Raw genomic sequence first — 15,300 nt, 5'->3', positions numbered from 1 at the left:
GAAATATATCAGAATACTGTTCTCTATTGTTATTAAAGGAGAACAAGTGCTGTTTTATATGTTCTTAAAAGTAAGTCATATAGGTTAAAAGCAATATTCATTGTATGAAAGCGTCAAAACAAGAGACATCGCTCTCAGTAAGCCATAATTTGTCTCCTAGAATATGAAGGACTTGTAATATTCGTAGAAACACTGTCTATGAAAAAGAATCTTCATTTTTATAAAAACGATGCGCAAAGTACAAGGTACATTTCTGTAATGTGATGCCAAGGTTACTGTGTGCTATGATATCAAAGGCAAGTCGATAATAACTTGTTTAAATATGAAGTAGAGCCAATATGTAAAAGCAAATAAGCCGACTGTGCCATTGATGCGGAAGAATAAAAAAGCTTGTTTAAATGGTATTCACCATCACAAGGGACATCTTCATACAATTGATTCCAGTGACATCTATCATTGTAAACCATATAATAGGCACACAGTCTTGAGTGTACAATATGAAACTCGTATTGATCCTTCTTGAACTGTTTAAATGTGTCTTGTTATGAGAAAACTGGGCATAATGCTTGTGCGTAAAGTGTCATCCCAGATTAGCCTGTGCAGTCCGCGCAGGCTAATCAGGGACGACACTTTCCGCCTAAACTTGATTCTCTGTAAGGAGGGACTTCCTTGAAACTAAACATACCATAAAAGCGGAAAGTGTCGTCCCTGATTAGCCAGTGCAAACTGCACAGGCTAATCTGGGACGACACTTTACGCACATGCATTAAGCCCAGTTTTCTAAGAACAAGGCTCAAAGGTTTAACTTAGAAAAGGAAGGAAAACATCATAAAGTTTAACATGTCATCTGATTAGTATCTTCATTTGAGTTTCCAAAAACAAGGTAAATCTTAGTAAAACCTTGTTACAACTCTAAATGCAACATCTATTTATCAATCTTGATAAAACATGGTCAGAATGATTTTTGAGTCAATATCTAGGCCTAGTTCTAAACGGGTTCATGTGCGTCCAAAAATTAGGTTATGATGTCACATCATAGAAAAACCTTGTACTCACTCTTAATGCGACGTGTATGACTTAATCTTAATGTAACCTAGTAAAAAATATTTATTTTACTTATTCTAGGCCGAGTTTGGAATTTGGTCATGTTCATCCAAACACTAGTTCAAATGATCAAATGGTAGAAACAAACTTTGCCAACATGTTATATTTATGACTCAGACATGCAACATCTAAATCGGAATGTTGTTCTCGAAACTATCCATACCAAGCTCAATCTTGGTCTAGATCGGTTAAAAAACTAGGACATCATGTCAATCCTTAAAAAATATCGTTACATTCATAAAACAAATATTTATTAGTTATTCTTAATTAATTTAGTCAGAAAAGTTTATATTGACAATATCTTGATTGAATACAATAATCTGGGACATCTGCGTTCAAACAATAGTTCGCCAGGTCAAATCTTGTTTTAATAAAATGTGTTTATACTCTTTAAAGGAACACGTATGACTCGGGTTTGATAAAAAATAAATCTGAATGTTTCATGTACATTATCAAGGTTAACTTCGAATCTGGATCACGTGCGTCCGAATATACTCTGTCACAATTGAAATTTTTGATTACAAAAAACATGTTTCCTCCCCATAAGCCTCAAGTATGATTCATTCGGGATGAAATTTAGTAAGAAAGCTTCTTGGCAATACCTAGGCTGTATTTGAATCTGGATCATGTGCAATAATAAAACTAGGTCACCAGGGCATAGTTTTCAAAACCTTGTTACCGCTCTAGCTGCAACATTGATCACCCACACTTTATGAAACTTTGACAGATTATTATCTTGACAATATAAAGGCCACGTTTGAACCTGGGTTGGATGAATTTATATTTAAGGGCGACAGGTCAAAGATTAAAAGACTTGTTACCACTCTAAGGCTACATATATGAGTCAGTCTTAATGAAAATTAACAATACGAAGGTAATGTTTGATTCTGGGTCAAGTACTGTCAAGAGTTAGATCACCTGGTCAATTCTGCAGCAACTGGTGCCCATGAATTCGGTAGAGCGCTATATGGTCATTATGCAAGTATTGTTTATTTATTCTTATTTTATAAGCTTATTTGTGGATAAACTTTGTTTAACAAAAAACATTCACAACAACAGTAAAATTCAAAAACGAATTTATACAATATTAAAACTGGCATATAATAACTAAATCAATTGAAAAGTTATACGAGTCTATTATATATTGAATGAAAATTTATACAATACAAAAATATATTCATGTTGACACTATTTCATTGAACATAACGATATACACTACAATCAACTGTATACAATAATAATGCGTATCAGAAAGAGGCCGTTAGGGCAATGTGTACACTGTTTGAGTCCTATATTGAATATACAGGCATACTATAAATATATCCAAAGCTGTATTTTATTGCTGGTTATGTTGCTGAAAATATATTGAAAAGATGTTTAAATACAATTATTTTACAAACACAATGTTTTTGTTAATGAACATTAAAAAATATATATGTGTGTATATTTACTATTGTTTTCTTCAAAAGTAGCACACACTAATAACCTAATCAAAGTTTCAAACCAACAAAAATAGCAAACATATTATACTTAGACTTAAAGTGAAAAAGGAAACCCAACTGTATTGTTTAAATTGTGTTTTAAACGTCAGACCAGATGTATGTCTCACATCATAAAGTCGGATATATCAGCCATGATGATACATACCGTTACTTTTGTTTAAAATAATGCTTATATATCATGGTTCGGAGGATATTATCAGCATTATGACACCACGGAAGTATTGCTTTATATGGATAGTCTTGCGGACATCACCATTAGATAGTCTTCGAGCGAAAATTATATTATAACATGTTCATAGAACAAACATGCCGTAGCAACAGTGTGCATACTATTTGACTTCCATTTGGTAGCAGTTATGAAACTCAATAATAAGAAAGCACGAATGCTTTATTACTTTATATATGATGTGTTGCTTGTGCTCTTTGAGGGGCAACCCGGTTAGGGAGAATTTAGTCGAGAGTAAATATTTTATGTATTCTATGATGCTAGCGTTCTATTTCACGTGGCCTTGTATCGACCTATTATTGTATAATAATTTTACCGACCATTATAATGCATGTTCTTTAAACAGAGTACCAAGTGAGAATTTCCGTCTTTGAAATACTGTCTTTTTGTCGCATACAAAATTAGGAGTGTTCTTTCTGAAATTACTGCATGTGCAGTAGTAAATGTGCAAAACACAATATTACGTTGACTTGCAATGGCTGATGACACACAAATATTGGGCGAGTCACATAGCTGATTAGAAAAAATATATTTATCTAAAGGCAAGAAGCTACGTTGCAGTTGGCATTCTTTTCTAAACGAAATTAATATTTTTTGTATGATAACACGTGCAAATTCACATATAATGCATAGTGCAACCGTCATCAACTATTGTCCCCACGAAACCAAACATGTGGCTGTGTCAGCGGTAATCATTCGTCCCTCGAACATATTGCGCATTTGGTAAAACATTATGCTGTTTTGTATAGTTTGATATAATAATATAACATTATAAATGAACTTCAACTGATAATATTTTTCTTAGTATTTAATAAATTAATGTTCGAGTATCTGAAGGGACCATATGTTATTAATAGAATTATGTAACACATAGAATCATAGTACCAGCAATAATTATTCTTTTGAGAAAACATCGATTCGATATTTATATTAAGGATACAATTCATAATTCAAATGCTGTTTTGTTTAGTTCGATATAATGATATGAGATTATAAATGGACTTCAACTGATAATATTTTTCTAAATATTTGATAAATTAATTTTCTAGTATCTGATGTGACCATATGTTGTTTATAGAATTTTGTAAAACATAATATCATAGTACCAGCAATAATTATTCATTTTAGAAATGATCGATTCGATGTTTATATTAAGGATACAATTATCAAAATTTAAATGCTGCTAACTATGCGTTTCATTATGAGAGCTTACTAAACAATGGGTTATGGACACTCAATATATCAATAGTAGTATGTTTGATAAATATTGTCATTTAGAAAATAACGGCTAAATGGTAAATATTGACTGACACAGACTGAATTTTGTATTAAGTTAACGAAGAAGTATAAAGCCGCACACATGTAATGATAATTTGGTGTTTTAGCTTACAACATCTCATACGAAAATGTATGTCTTTTCACGGAGCGACATGTTGTTTCGATAATAAAAAATATTGCAACCACGTGGATTCTCTATACGTAGCGCAAGTGAGTTTCCTTCATGTAGTGTCAGTACCTGCGGATGAATAATACTGTTTATATCCATAGGGAATAATTACTTTTGTATTCATAATATTACGTGAGCGTTCATATTCTAAAGCATTAGAGTATATTACAGTTGAGGCTGTTCTGTATTGGCGTCGTATATCTATACAGCATTGTCAATTTGACGTACACATTCAAGTGCAATGAATAATAGAGAGCTACCATAATCCCACAAACAATGGAAACTGCTAGGTGTTATTTGCAAAATTCGAATCGTGTTCAATGTATTTATTGTTTTGTACAGACACAATGGTGGCTTTCATGTGACGTTCAAACTTTCTGTAAACTACGTCAAATCAATAATTTCTTTGTGAATAAACGAATAACTAGAATGTATACATCATCCTAGTTTCTTTTTCGCCTTATATTACCGATGTCGCATTTCACTTCTTGTAAAGTAGGCGAGTATCGACAAATAGCACGTGTATTGACAGTTCCTTCAATAATTTTCTAAATTTTCATAGAAATGAAATGTATAACAAAATAATGCCTTATCATGGGTAGTGCTCGACTTGAATTAAAAAATGCCAGATAAAGGAGTAAATGTTTGTCAAAATGATATTATGGGAGTAAAACTATGTTGCAATATTGATTATTTATATTAATGGTAATGTTATTGGTTGTAGTTGGGTTTTGTATATTGTGAAAGTGCATTGTCAAAGCATATCCTTTTAGTGAGGTCATATGGTGAAATAATTGTTCACTTTTTGATAAAAGCAACAAACTTGACACATTTGTAGATTTAAAGTCACTATCACGCTCACCAATACATACGGCTACTGTATTATGCTATATAAAAACATTCGACAACAAGTAGTACTATACGATGGTTAATTACAATAGAAAGACCCTATAAACAAGTAACCTTGATGTAAAAACGTTATATTACAAGCATTCGGCAAGTTTTAAGCATCTAAATATCTAAATATCGTTCCACGATGTAATCTACTCTCGCTTTCGAGTCAGGATCGGATTTATTCGGGTTGCGTTCATTTGCATAATTTATACAAGCCATTTTCGCATTCGCTAAGTTCCAGTTACCCAAAATTCATTTTGATTTCACAGAATGATTATTCATGAGAGCTACGTCATGCTTCCGACGCTTACCGTATCCAATCTCGTGTTCGCCCGAAAATGTTTGGATATTTCATGGGAGATATAATTGGAATTATTTGTGGCCACAAAAAAATAAAAAACGAGCATTTTGTATCTCGTTAAATCAATTCTACCAGGAAACATCTAACGTTGAAATTTTGCATTTTGCTAAAAGGAACATTGATTTTTTTATGGGTTAGCTTTATTTAAAGAAATATTCGATATTTTTGAGCGTGATTGTTACTTTAAGTATTTCATTCAATTTTAGCTATTGACCCATCTCCAATTTTCAAGATGGCCGCCATTTACAAGATGGCCGCCAAGATGGCCACCAAAATTTAGGAAATTACATGTTACTGTCATATTTGATTAAAATATTCTGTTTTTGGCATTGAAATTAGCTGTTTTATGTTGTTATTTAATTAAAATATGTTTCTACATGATAAAAATGAATCAAATATTGCATAAAAGTCAAAATGGCTTCCAAAATGGCCGCCTAAAGTACAAAAAAATAGGATTTTCCTACTCAAATATATAAATTCAATACTCATTGAACGTATGCTATGTAAGCAAGTGTTTTTCTTATTTTTGTATATGAGCCAATATAGAATTTCGCCCAAAAGACTGTACTCTGCAATTATTTTAAGACACAATCACCTATAAACAGTTTTATTGCCGTTTTTGTTGATAATTAATGTATATGTCCAGAAAGAAGCAATTTTATTTTCCTTTTATATATGTAAATGACAATAACATGTGAATGAAATCCCTATTTTGCCTGTTTTTTTGTTTTCCCAATTTTTTTTTCTTAATTTTGTTAATCCACTTTTCCTAAAGGTTTGTACCATGTTCTTATATAATTCATAAAATACATCATCCAAAAATATATATTTTACTATCAATGTAATATCCTTACTATGTATTACCTAAAAATAACCAGCTTAAAACTTGTCCCCCAAATACAAAATGGTTTCGTCCTTACAATAACTATGCTGTGGGTAGAAATATTTATTTAGGGTAAAATCATGAATGCTGCTCTTCAAAAGGAGGTGATGAAGTTCTAAAATGGCGGAGGCATGACAAAATGTGTACAGTTATTATGGTGGCTGACATTTTTGTGAAAATATGTGAGTATGTATAATTTTTTAACTTGTCCTTTTAAGTAACCACTTAACAAAGTTGGCACTTGTGCTGGTAGTCAATGTTAAAATCTGTTTAATAGTACATGTTGAGGAGCTTTGTTTCACATAATCAGTAGTTGTCTCTCTTTGCCTATGTTTTCATTTATTGTAAATATACCATGTGTAAGTCCTTACAGTAACTGTCCTTACCATAACGCAGAGTTTCGTTATTGTACGTACAGGACTCGTTATTGTAAGTATGATTTGCTTAATATATGGTTACAAATGGATTTTCTGCACACTGCATAAATGTTAAATGTGTATTATTTAAAAGAAAATGTCTATTTAAATTGGAAATATGCACGAGCCTCAAATACCATGCCTTGAATATTCCAGTTATAAATTATGTTATTGGAAGGACATGAAGGGTTACTGAAAAGACTATTTTAGTAAAAAAAGATTAATAAGGAATATAAACTAACGCTTGTAAAATGTTTACTTGCTTAAAGTTTACTATATATATATATTATATACACATCATAAGTATAAAAAATAACATATTTGCATTTTTTGATGTTGTTACTCTTAGGACTAATTGGAAATAATCATGACAAACATGGAGGCAAACAGAAACATTATTTTAAACAGGTAACACATTTAATTGCTAAAAAATACAACTTTGTATTTTCAGAGAATGGCCTTAACAAGTGCTGAACGGCAGAGACGATTCCGAGCGAAGGGAGATGCTGATCCTCAGAAAAGAGAAGCTTATCTCAATAGGGGACTAGATAGATATAGAAATGAGTGCAAAACAGGGGAAAAAAAGCCAATTGCAGAATTACCTGAACGAGAGAAAATATCAGTCAGAAAACGCTGGCGCCAACAGAAGAGAAAGGACCGAGCTAGAAATAAGGACGCGCAGAAGATTTTAAAAAATGTTCAAACACCACCATCGAGTGAAGATGAACAACACAGTCATCAAAAGTCACGTGCCCTGAAAAAGAGACGTCGCGATGAAGCAAAGGTATACAGAGATAAGAGAAAATTGGAGTTTGATATTAAGCACTTAAAGAAGAAAGTAGATATGTATAAAAAGAGGTTACACAGGCAGACAGAGCAAAGCAATGTTGATACACCAATGTAACAAACAAGGAAACTGTTTAGACACTTAACACCAAAAGAAGTAAAAAGGTCATTGTTTAAATGTCAAGTTATCATGGAAGCTATCCGAGCAAAATACAAAGAGAGGAGGAGCTGAAAAGGCCGACATACGAAAGTTTCTGTGTAACCAAACTTTGAAAAAGTATAAATTGAAAACAGAAACACACAGATACATTGGCTACAATAGTCTAAAGAAGAACAGAACCAGACTTCAAACCCTTACAAAAAGAAAAAGTCAGAAAGATGTACACCTTTTATAGTCGAAATGATAATTCCAGGCTAGTTCCTGGAAAGAAACAAACCAAAACATTGAAAAACACACGGAAGCAGCGAAGGGTTTTATTACATGACATTGCACAAAAAGTTTTTGAGTGAAGGCAAGACACAAATTAGTTACTCTTCATTTTGCAGATTACGCCCTTTTTTCGTTGTATTCCCTAGACAGAGTGATAGAAACACATGTATGTGCAAAACATGTAACAACACTGAAATGATAGCTGAAGCACTGAAGCAAGCAAAAGTTATTGAAAGTGATGATCTAAACGTCCTTGTTAGTAGCAAAGTATGCGAAATGAGTAGCAGAAAGTGTATGTATGGTGAATGCACAAAGTGTAAAGGAAGATTACTTACTGTTGACAAAGAAAATCTCGATAAAGATATTACCTGGTATGAATGGAAAACAAAGAAAGAAGTCAGAAACATAAAGAAAAACAAAGACATTACAGAAAAGACAATTACAATAACAGTTAAAGAATCACAGACTGGACCTGCAGTGACGTTAATTGATAGGTTTGAAGAGCAATTGAATAGATAGTATAAAAACATTTACAGAGTGTTTAACCAATACGAATATTTTGCGAAGAGAAAAGAAACAATGAACGAGGATGAGTGCATTGTTCATGTAGATTTTTCGGAGAATTATGTTTGTGGGTACAGTGCTGAAATCCAAAGTGTACATTTCGGGGGTTCCAAAAAGCAGATAACATTACATACAGGGCTAGCTCATGTCAAAGGAGAAGGTCCATTCACCTTCTGCACAGTAAGTGACTCTCTCGTACATGGACCATAAGCTGTTTGGGCTCATCTTGCTCCTATTCTTGCTGAAATACGGAAGAAGTATCCAAAGGTCATATATATAGATATATTCAGTGATGGCCCTGTCACCCAGTACCAAAAAAAGGCAAACTTTTAATTAGCAACACTAATGGCAAAGTCATTTGGTGTTCAAACTGTACTTTGGTCATTTTTGAACGTGGGCATGGTAAGGGTATTCCAGATGCAATTGGAGGTGCACTGAAACGACAGGCAGACAATAAATTAAAATATGGCAGTGACATCACATCAGCCAAGACTTTCATAGAGGTTTTAACTATAGAGTCAAAATTTAGCATGTACTTAGTGACAGAACCAGACATCCAGGAAATAAAGGACCTGTTAAAAGCACCTTTGATAGCTGTACCCGGAACACTGAGTCTTCATCAAGTAAAGATTATATCAGAAGGACAAATAGCCTTTAGAAACATGAGCTGTGACTGCGAAATAGGAATTGAACACAAAGATCATGAGTATCAAAGCGTGTCATTAATAGAGGAAAAGGTCAAACAGACTTATATAGGTACATATAATCGAACCAAAGGATTAAAACGGTCAACAGATACAAAAGTTAATGAATGCCAGAAAAGAAGGAAAACGGCATCAAATGGGATAAAAATTCAACAACCATTACCAAAGGAGATTCAAACAAAATGTACTCGTAACAACAACGTAGTTCCAAATTTAGCCCAGACAAAAGGCAATCTGATCAGAAAATAGATTATGAAGATTTACTAAGACGTTTGAACTTGTGTCAAACCTTCACAGAAGTAGGTGATACTTTATCTGCGTTACCTGAAATGACATGTAGAGTAAAACCTGATGAGATAAGTGTTTATGAAAATAAACTTGAAATAGATTTTGATGCATTTTTTGATAAGCCTAGTGATTTAGATAGTTCAGAACTGTATCCTGTTGAGGTCAATGCAGATGGTAATTGTTTACCATCATGTGGAAGTGTGTTTGCATTTGGTACCCGAGAACGTACTGAAAAAATAAGAACAAGAATTATGAAGGAATTGCATGAAAACGAGGGTACTTACCTGAGTAACGAGTTCCTCAATAGAGGATGTTCTAGTCAAAAGTACCTAGCCAAACACTATGCTCAATATTTAGAATTCTTCATTCCTGGAATGGCCCTAGACCAAGATATTATTAAAGACATATTTTAAAAAGAAATAATGTCTTTGACAAAAAATAGATCATACGTGGGTATTTGGCAGATTTTTGTCCTGTCAAGTGTTCTTAATGCCCCGATTAGAAGCGTGTATCCTGAGAAAGGAAATCCCAATGTTCGGCAAGATCTCAATCGATTGATATTACCGAGGACAGACATGAAATCTGACGTAATTTACATTTTGTGGACAAACACAAGAGATGACATTCCAGAATCAAAAAAATGGTCTCCAAATCATTTTGTTCCTCTTCTTCCATTTACACACGACTGTAGAAACGATGTGAACAACAATGAAAACAATCTTAAAGAGAATGTAAATAACAATAAAAACACTGATATTAATGGTGAAAATTATGGTGAAAAATGTGAGAACAATAGTGAAAACATTGACAGTAAGGATGATTCAAAGAAGACATATTTTAGTGATCTTGGTGATAAGAGTGAAAAGAATGGTGATGTTGATAAAAACAGCAGGGATCGGAGGAAATAGTGTGATGTTAAAAGTGAAGAAAATGGTGAAAAAAAGTGAAAACAAAGACAGCGTTTGTACAGAAAATGAAAACACAAGTGACGACAGCTATGAATATTTTGTGCCTGACATACATGAGTGTTTGAATCGATATGTTATAGTGAATTTCAATGGAAGGCCGTATCCAGGACAGGTCAAGGATGTTGAGAAACAAGAAGCTGAAATTTTGTGTATGCACTAACTAGGGACAAAAAAAACATCAAACTGCTTATTTTGGCCCAAGAAAATAAAGGACCTCTCATGGTATGATAATACAGACATTATGACTGTCATACCAGACCCAATCTCCGTACCGAACACTCGCCATTTCACAATTAATGAAGGTTTGTTTCAAGCAGCACTTAATAAAAACAGCTGTGATCAGAGGAAAAAGAATGATGTTAAAAGTGAAGTAAATGGTGAAAAAAGTGAAAACAAAGACAGCGCTAGTACAGATAATGAAAAGAAAAGTGACTACAGCTATGAATATTTTTGTGCCTGACATACATGAGTGTTTGAATCGATATGTTATAGTGAATTTCAATGGAAGGCCGTATCCAGAACAGGTCAAGGATGTTGAGAATCAAGGAGCTGAAATTTTGTGTATGCACCAACTAGGGACAAACAAAACATCAAACTGCTTATTTTGGCCCAAGAAAATAAAGGACCTCTCATGGTATGATTATACAGACATTATGACTGTCATACCAGACCCAATCTCCGTGCCGAACCCTCACCATTTCACAATTAATGAAGCTTTGTTTCAAGCAGCACTTTTGAAGTGCAAAAAATAATTTTAGCAGTTCAAATGATTTGGCCAATACTAACATAAATGGTTATTATGTTCCTTACAATAACAAAGCTTATTTGTTGAGTTTAAAAATAATGTTGATTTTTATCATTTTTAGTGCCATAGTTGCTGTTTAAAGTTTAGAGTTCTATGACAATTTGTAATTGTATATATGCGAACAATATTTAATTATTATAATGATCACATGTCTTATAAATCTAATCAAATCAAAGTATTCCAGAAATCAGCAGTTTTGTGTGTGATTTTATTCATTTCCACCCAACATCACTAATAGATGTTGATAAAAAAAGTCGTTGTTGGAATGTAACAAGGAGGCCATATGTGTGATCTAAAACACTAAATAGACAAATATTTTGGACATTGTTAACTTGGTAAAAGAATTCGCGGAATTAAAATGTGAAAAATAGGCAAATTTGCAAAAATAAATGCGAAATTTGGTAGTTTTTCCCTTAAAAAAAATACATGAATTTGTTTTTCTGAATTATAAGAAAGGTTTCTGATACCTATTTAATACCCCAAAACTGCAAACCTGGTTGAATTCCCATGACTGAAAATGTCTATTTATTTAATTATTCCAGAAATCAAAGGGGAAACTTTCAATTTTGAGTGATTTTACCAAAAAAAACAACACATAGATATGCACGGCTGTGACACTAAAGAAATGGGTTTTCTGCAGGATATCAAATTCTCTTTTCAAATATACACATAAATTCTTGGCCTCAAAACTTGCAATAAACACCAGTAGCCTGACCATGATAATCTGTTTTATGGATTTATTTATTATAAAAGTAAATGAATATTTGCCAAAAAAGCATATATTTTTTTCCCAAAAAATGACCTTTTGACCTTACAAAAAGTACAAAATTAACAAAATACGTATAACAAATGTTTTTCTTGCAAAGATTTTTGATTATCAGCAGTATAAGTCATAAAGTATTGTAATATTTCATTTGATTTGTAAAAGATCGCCATTTTGAAAATGGCGGCCATTTTGAAAAATATGAATTGGGTCCATAGCCTATTTTGTCTTAAATACTTTAAACTACTAATGTGAAAAGTGTGTTGCTTTTATCAAAAAGTGAATAATTACACTGAATACAAGCACCATATGTTGTGGAGGATGTGACCGCGGTTAGACTTCAAGGCAGCTTCAAGGTCTGGAAGTGTGAACTCGTTGGATGCAGTTATTTTTTTATTTAAGGACTGACACAATATGTTGAGAATATTATACAAATGAATGTATCTGTGAATACAAAAAAAAAGAGAAAAACACTTGCTTACATAAATACGTTCAAAGAGTATTGAAATTATAGATTTGAATAATAAAGTCCTATTTTTTTGTACTTTAGGCGATTATTTTGGAAGCCATTTTGACTTATATGCAATATTTAATTGATTGTTTTTCATGTAGAAACATATTTTAATTAATTAGTAATATAAAACAGCTAATTTCAATGCGAAAAAAAGAATATTTTAATCAAATATGGCAGTAACATGTAATTTCCTAAATTTTGGCGGCCATCTTGAAAATGGCGGCCATCTTGAAAATTTGAGATGGGTCCATAGCTAAAATTGAATAAAATACTTTTATCTACAAATGTGCCAAGTTTGTTGCTCTTATCAAAAAGTGAACAATTCCACTGAATACAAGCACCATATGATCCCGCTATTTGTCAAAGTGACCGAATAAAGTTATTCGGTATGACTGAAATTTCATGATTCAATCTGCGTGGGATAAGTTAATGAAAACAAGATAAATGTTACGCCTGCCTTGTGTGTCTGTTTATACTTCGAAATTCGATCGGGCGTTTTAGTTGATTGTATAAATGCGGCTCGGCGGCGGTTAATGGTTTGCAAAACTAATAAAACATGCGTCGTATGCCATAATAAAGTCGTTACGTATGAACATTTCAAGTAAATAATTACGCATATTTCGTCGACTGCTTTCCTCAACAAACAAAGCACCATTGAATTACCTGTTCCAACCAGATTTGTTTTGTGTCGCGTTATGTCGAGTTGAACATTGTAGAACATGCTTGACGTCAGCATTATTCTAGAAGATTATTATTCAACTAAATATGTAAAACAACATGTCTGAATGAACAATCATAATTGGATTCTTTTTTTAAATTTTACATTTGAAATAGTCTTTAGAAGAATTAGAACCATTCTATTGCTTTGCTGCAACCTTCGTATATATGTTTGTTAAAGGCGTTTGGAACATATACAATCGTGGGCTTCATGCAAAACTCAACTTTTCAAAAATGATTGATTTGCATTTTCATAGTATTTAGGTTATCTACATAAACAGTAAAATAACTAGAACTATATTTCAAATCTTAATAGTTGAAATGGTGAAAGCGCAGCAATATCGTAAATAAAAAATCTGTCTTTTTTCTCCTGTAAGACTATCGTAACTTGATGTACGATAGTCTTGCGTACCAAAATGAATTAGATCATGATGATTATTTCATGTAAAACTATCGTAACTTGAGTTTTAATGGGCAGATAAAAACATTTACCTTGCAATATGATAAATTTGGAATGTACATATTTAAATTTCAACATGGTTATAGTCAAGGCATTCCGCTGACGTAAAAAAGTGTACTTTATATCCTCCTTTTTGATAAAATTCATGCTAAATATCATTTTTTATTGACAAACCTCATTTTATTGGGATCAACGAGGGCTGCATGCGATGCCAACACTGCTATTTTAATAAAGTCTTGGTTTTAAACATTTACGATATCATAATTCTTGTGATGTCACCATGCTTAAAAAAACACTCATTATTCCAGATAAATGAGGCATAATGTTCCATGACACTGGCTGTTTGTTGCGCAATATCACAAGTAAAATCTTTGTTTCCGTTCTTCTTCTGATCATTGTAATTTAGATTCTACATCCATAATAAATTTTTTTATAATATGTTTTTTTCTGCCTAGATGTCATACTCAAGTTTTCACCATAATTGAGATTTGCAGAGAGCCATTATAATGTTGGATTTTTGCCAGTATGCTTGAATGATTAGCTGTATTATTTTGCATTTGTAAAAAATGACAGTGTAATAGGCAAACATCAAATGTATATGTAAATAATGCTTATATTCTATATGTTATAAAGCAGATTATAATTTAGACCATTAGGAATCATAGTTTTCAATTTATGTATCCAAAATGTTTCTTTGCATTAACGGTCTAAATTGATTTCAACAACATCAATAGGTACCAAAAAGAAATCAGATAAACTTCAATCATTGTGAGTATATCCAAAATGTGTAGCAACATGTGAAATAGTATTTATTGGACAGTTATTGATTTCAAATATATGGCTATTCATTCTGTGGGATAAGTTTTTGATATCAAATCTATATCTTAATATTATGTGTTTAATATCATGTGTTATATATGTTTTCCGCCAACAGACGTACGTTTATGTATGACGTTGACGTCACTTCCTATATGTTTGTTTACAACTGACGAAGGCTTTGTCCGAACAATGTTTGATATTTAAAAAAAATGAATACATGTGTACTTAATAAACAAAAGTAACGTGTTGTACTGCTTATTTTATTTTATTGCATTTTAAACAAATACCTAAAATATCGGTAAGCAAAATCGTAATCAGTCTGTATTGTATTAATTTTATTTAAATTATAATCTGAAAACCTAACAATCCTTGTTGAGAAGTTTAGAATAAAGGATATGCGCCATTGGGGAAATCGCAACACTTTCTGTAGATCTGTTCATTAAAAACATTTTTTTGTTTTGCAACTTTTATGAGTGCTTTGTACTTACTGTAACGTACGGTAATATTTGTATCAATGACAGCATCGAAGCATTATTTACTTGTCATTATTTACTTTGTACAAAACAAATGAATTGACGTGTTTGAAGAAAAGTATTCAATCCAAATTACCCATTTGAAAATTAAAATCTATATTGGAAACAAGGCAAAA

The sequence above is a fragment of the Dreissena polymorpha genome, chromosome 13 (genome assembly GCF_020536995.1).
Source record: "Dreissena polymorpha isolate Duluth1 chromosome 13, UMN_Dpol_1.0, whole genome shotgun sequence".
Classification (NCBI taxonomy): Eukaryota; Metazoa; Mollusca; class Bivalvia; order Myida; family Dreissenidae; genus Dreissena; species Dreissena polymorpha.
Note: the sequence above shows the minus strand (reverse complement) of the source record.